Here is a 6,000-nt window from a genome sequence, read left to right as displayed (position 1 = left end):
GGGTGTTTCAATATAGACTGTGCTATACGTAATTGGGTATGAAGCATAAGCCTCTCTGACTTAAGACTGTGGCTTATGTGTTTTGCTACCACCATCTCTGTTTTGGGCAGATAAAGTACTGATCTTTTAGAAATGATAGTGGAAATAGATTGAGGAGAATAAAAAGACTGGGGAGATATATGGGTGTGATGGCCTTCACCCACACACAAGAAAAGAAGAATCATTACTTGAAGAGAGAATTTGTATTTTAGGTAACAGAAAAATATTTCTTACTTTTTCAATTATATTTGAGTTGTTTACCTTGACCCAGAAAAATACCTGAGTTTGCCTTTGTTAAATGCACACCCCAAATCTAAACTTGGTACATTTCAAGCTTCTGGAATTAAAAAGATTAGATCTTCATGCATGTTAGTTCTTAGGAATTCATGTAGCTCTATGCTTCAACTTTCTCATTTCAAAAGCAGAAACATATTATTTTTATGCCACATTTCATAATCCACTCATTTCTTAGCTGAATTCTCCAGATACTTGTCAGAAGATTTTTTTCCTTCCGTGATGAGGCACAAATGTTTAATAAATCATTGCTATCAAGACATTACAAAATATGTATATAAATAGATTTCTTTTTTTAAAAATTATTTTATTTATTTATTTTTTGGCTGCATTGGGTCTTTGTTGCTGCACACGGGCTTTCTCTAGTTGTGGCGAGCAGGGGCTACTCTTCGTTGCGGTGCGCGGGCTTCTCATTGCGGTGGCTTCTTTTGTTGCGGAACATGGGCTCTAGGGCGTGCGGGCTTCAGTAGTTGCAGCACACGACCTCAGTAGTTGCGGCATGTGGGCCCTAGAGTGCACGGGCTTCAGTAGTTGCAGCACACAGGCTCAGTAATTGTGGTTCGCGGATTCTAGAGTGCAGGCTCAATAGTTGTGGTGTACGGGCTTAGTCGCTCTGCGGCATGTGGGATCTTCCCGGACCAGGACTCAAACCCGTGTCCCTTGCACTGGCAGGCAGATTCTTAACCACTGCACCACCAGGAAAGTCCCTATAAATAGATTTCTAGGGAACAAGTATATGCATAGTTGGAAATGACAAATTGTTAAATATCAGAAATGACTAGTGGAGAAAGCCCATCTGAAAAAAAATGGTAACTTAGCTGAGTAATGAGTGCTCTGATTAACATATTCTACAAATCTATCAATACTATGGCTCAGCATGTCCTTGTTACTCTGTAAAATTAATAATGACAAGTACCAAGACCCTTTTAATATTGTAATAGTCTAATAGGCCCAGGCAAGCATGCAACAGAGAAGAATGTAAATCATTTGTCAGGGTTGCTGGGTGGTCTCCAGAGAGTCTGCCAGGTGGGAGAGCTAACTCCTCATAAAGCTTTCTTAACTTCTTCCTGCCTTCATTCACATCTCAGCAACCAGTTTCAGAAAATGTACTAATTTTGAACAGAAGGATGTGCTAGTACAAGGCAAAACCCGTAGAGTATTTAGCATTCTTTATGCCCACAATGTATTTTAAGAAATACTAATGTTCGGGCTTCCCTGGTGACGCAGTGGTTGAGAGTCCGCCTGCCGATGCAGGGGACATGGGTTCGTGCCCCGGTCCGGGAAGATCCCACATGCTGCGGAGCGGCTGGGCCCGTGAGCCATGGCCGCTGAGCCTGCGCGTCCGGAGCCTGTGCTCCGCAATGGGAGAGGCCACAACGGTGAGAGGCCCGCGTACCGCAAAAAAAAAAAAAAAGAAAAGAAAGAAATACTAATGTTCATGTCAGTGTATATCCTTAAATGCTCTGTCATCTGAAAACTAGTAAGAACTCTTACAAAGAATATATGTACATGAGTTTGAAGAAATAGGCTTTCTCTGATTCTAGCACTAGCAGTCTCCTTGTTCTTGTCATCTCCAAATTCATCCTTAGTAGAAATGGCATAATGTGTATAAACTACTTGAAAGAATAAAACTGAATGAAATGAGCAAAGAAGGGAAGAAAAATATTCAGTAACATGTGTAAAGTACCCATGGTGGTGCCCAGCACAAAGGGGGTACGTATAAAGCAGTGTTCGTTTCCTGCTCTTTTTCGCTTCAAGGAAGTGGTCCATTTCCTCAGGAACTTTCGCTTCACCTTCCTGTGTGGCCCACATGTATTTTGCAGCTCTCATAAAGTTTTCCTTGGAGTAGACTTTGGATTTGAGGATATATTGATAGTTCCCCACTGTAATAGCATGTCCCTATAATTTGATGCTCATTGACGTTGTTCTTTAGAGAGGAAGCATCAGTGTATTGAGGGCTGTCATCATCGGGTAGTTTTGAAGGATCATTTGTTGAAAGCCGTACAGGTCCAGGGAGGAGAGACCAAATATTTTGGGGTTGGAATATCTAATCTAAATACCACAATGGATCTATAGAGCAAGGGGGGGACAAGCCAGAAGAAGAGAGGCCAAATTCCAGAAGAAAAAGAGGGAATAAAGGAATTTTTTCCAGGAAGCCAGAATTTGTATATACACCCCAGGACTAGCACCCCCAGATGTAGGTTTTGTGGCAGCCTCTGGCATCTCTCCAAGACCAGAATTAGCTCTGTTCTTGGAGTCTTCTTATACCTCAGCTGGCAATGACTCATTTTTAATCACCTGATTATACTTAGAGCTCAGAGATAGGAAATATTTCTTCTCTCTCCCTCTCTTTTATATTTTCTTACAACTTAAAAGAGGTTGGTTTTTATTTTGGTCTTGACTCTGCTGCCAGTTTGCCTGACTGATTTTTCTCACCGCAAGTCCCACCCAGCTCTCACTCCTGTATATGCTTGCTGTATTTTCTGTATTTTCCCTTACCACCTCTCACTAAGCTATTGTGCCAGGCATGTATTGGAACCAGCCACCTTCTTTTTTGGCTCAGCGGCCATGGCTCACGGCCCCAGCCACTCCACGGCATGTGGGATCCTCCCGGACCGGGGCACGAACCCGTGTCCCCTGCATCGGCAGGCAGACTCTCAACCACTGCGCCACCAGGGAAGCCCCAGCCACCTTCTTGTCCCTGCCTTTTGACCAACTGTTCATCCTCAGGGTCTCCTCCAGCATCACCTGCAATGAAGTTTTCTCTTCCTTTCCCACCATCTCCTGTCTAATGAGCTCCATTTTCTTCATTTCCGCAGCACAAGCATTGCAATCTGTACCTGTAGGATTATGCTTCTATGCAGGCATGCTCGTCTTTTTCACTGGATTGTCAGCTCCTTGGCAACAGGGTCTGTGCTATTCATTTTTATATGCGTGGTACATAGTAGGTGCTGATGGCACATTTGATAAACATTCAGTACATTCTCTTGTGTTTCATGCAACAAAATAATTTGAAGTTAATAGGCAGCTTCTGACGTGCAAGATATTAATGAAGAGATTAACTGCTTGTATTTTATTGTTTGTTGAAGACATGGAAGGCTACATATGTTTAATAAATATGGGAAAAAGTTATTGACTTGGTGAGGTTATGGGATGAACCATCCTGAAGGATGGCATGATGAGGTAGGACAAGAACCCTCGTCTCAGGTTCATAAGCCGGCATCCTAGGCAGAGCTTTGCCATAGAATCTTATCATAGTCCCTGGAGACTTGCCTTTTCTTGACCTAAGTTTCTCATCTTGTAGAATGGAGAGACAGGATGAGATAATTTTTTAAGAACTCCACGTCATTCAAGCTCTGAAACTTTATCATCTATCATAATAATCCCGGTTAGGGATTGTCATTAGTTCCAAGAAGCCCCATCTCTCTAGCCCCCAAATAAGGTACTTAAATTTCTTATACCTTATTCAGATTTGGGGTCCTCTAGGTACTTTTTCTTACTTCCCTCCTTCTCCTTCCTCTAGAACTATAGTGTTTGCCTTGAAGCTGCAGGGTAGTTTGAATGTGGTGTTATATGGTGCCCCTGTTCTTCCTGTAGGGTGACCTCGTTCCCCGCTCCATGGCCTCATTACACCAGCCCTCATACAAGCCTTGGCCCCTCTCCAGCTCGGCCTTACCTCCTACTGGCCCAGATAAGATTTTAAAACCTCCTTGCATTTTGCCCTATCTTCGTTTTTTGTGTAAAAGCCATACCACCATGAAAATCTGTGGCCATTTCACCATTAGCTCACCTACTTTTTTTTTTTTTTTTAAGTTATTTATTTATTTATTTTTGGCTGTGTTGGGTCTTTGTTTCTGTGCGAGGGCTTTCTCCAGCTGTGGCAAGCAGGGGCCACTCTTCATCTCAGTGCACGGGCCTCTCGCTGTCGCGGCCTCTCTTGTTGTGGAGCACAGGCTTCAGACGCGCAGGCTCAGTAGTTGTGGCTCACGGGCCTAGTTGCTCCGCGGCATGTGGGATCCTCCCAGACCAGGGTTCAAACCCATGTCCCCTGCATTAGCAGACAGATTCTCAACCACTGCGCCACCAGGGAAGCCCTCTCGCCTACCTTTTATCTGTTTGTTTGTTATTTTTCAGAACTCTCCCATTTTTAATATGAATCAAGTAGTAAATACTGTTTACAGAATGGTTACTATATACATGCCAGGTATTGTGGGAGACATTTACTTACATCTCTAATCCTCGTAGCATCCCTAAAGGGCCGATATTTTACATTAATTTTAGAGGTGAGGAAATTGATTCTCAGATTGTTTAAAGAAATCGCCCAGATTGTCTAACTCCAAAGCCAGTGCTGTTTCCATTGCATTAGGCTACATTTCAGCATATGTAGGTCCATATCAATTTTTGTTGTTTTGTTCATATCAGTTTTTTATTTGTTTCAGTAACAGTATTATATCACCAAAAAGAAAAACATTTCACCACTTTATGACACATCAACTTGCTATTTTATATTTCTTATACACTAGTCTATTCTTTGTTTATATTCACACATATTTTAAAGAGTTATGATTGTAATGTGAATGTAGGCCGTATTCTAAAAATAAGAATTCCATACCCATTTTCTTTGTTGCTCTCTTCTGTATTGTCATTTTAATGGCTGCCTAGTTTTCATCAGATTGGTTTATCAGAGATTAAAAATTTTTTTTCTCCTGTAGAACATTTAGATTATTTCCATTTTGGGCTGCAATAAATTGTTATAATAATGATGCTTATGTAGTTTTTTAGATTAATGGTAATGCATTGGCTTTTAAAACCTTTTTTATCATGAAAATTGTGAAATATTCATAAGAGTCTAGAAGGGACCTGCATCTACCTATCACTAGGCTTCAACACTAATCAACCTTTTGCCCATCTTGTTTAATCTATTTCCCCACCTTTTTCTTGAGGACATTAAAGAAAATTTCAAGTAGCTTGTCATTTCATGTGTAAATACTTCAGGATAGACTTATAACTGATAAAGGCTTTTTCCTAACATCATCTAATACTCAGTCTGGTTTAAATTGCCCTGATTATCAGGAGTGACTTTTAATATTTGGTTTGTTCAAATTAGGATCCAATTATGGTCTACAAGTTGCAATTGGTTGTTACATCATTAAAATTTTATTCATTCCAAACAGTACACACAGACACAATTTTTTTTTAATGGCATCAGTTTATTGGAGAAACTATGTCAGAAGTCCTGTAGAGTGTCCTACATTCTGAGGTTGAAGTTTCCTTAAGGTTCATTTAACTTGTTTCTCTATCTACTACAGAAGTCTCTTGATATCTGTAAGGTATTGGTTCCAGCCCTCCCCCCAGACACCAAAATGCATGGATGCTCAAGTCCTTTATATCAAAAGGCATAGCATTTGCATATAACCTACGCACATCCTCCTGTACACTTTAAATCATCTCTAGATTACTTGTACTACCTAATACAATGTAAATGTTACACAGATAGTTGCTAGCCATGGCAAATTCAAGTTTTGTTCTTTGGAACTTTGTGAAAAAATGTTTGTTCAAATATTTTCCATCAGCGGTTGCTAGAATCCACAGATGGGGGACCTGCAGATGTGGAGCACCGACTGTATATTGGTTTTAACTGGCATTTAGATGTTGAGAGCCTAATAA

The sequence above is a fragment of the Lagenorhynchus albirostris genome, chromosome 7 (assembly GCF_949774975.1).
Source record: "Lagenorhynchus albirostris chromosome 7, mLagAlb1.1, whole genome shotgun sequence".
Taxonomy (NCBI): Eukaryota; Metazoa; Chordata; class Mammalia; order Artiodactyla; family Delphinidae; genus Lagenorhynchus; species Lagenorhynchus albirostris.
Note: the sequence above shows the minus strand (reverse complement) of the source record.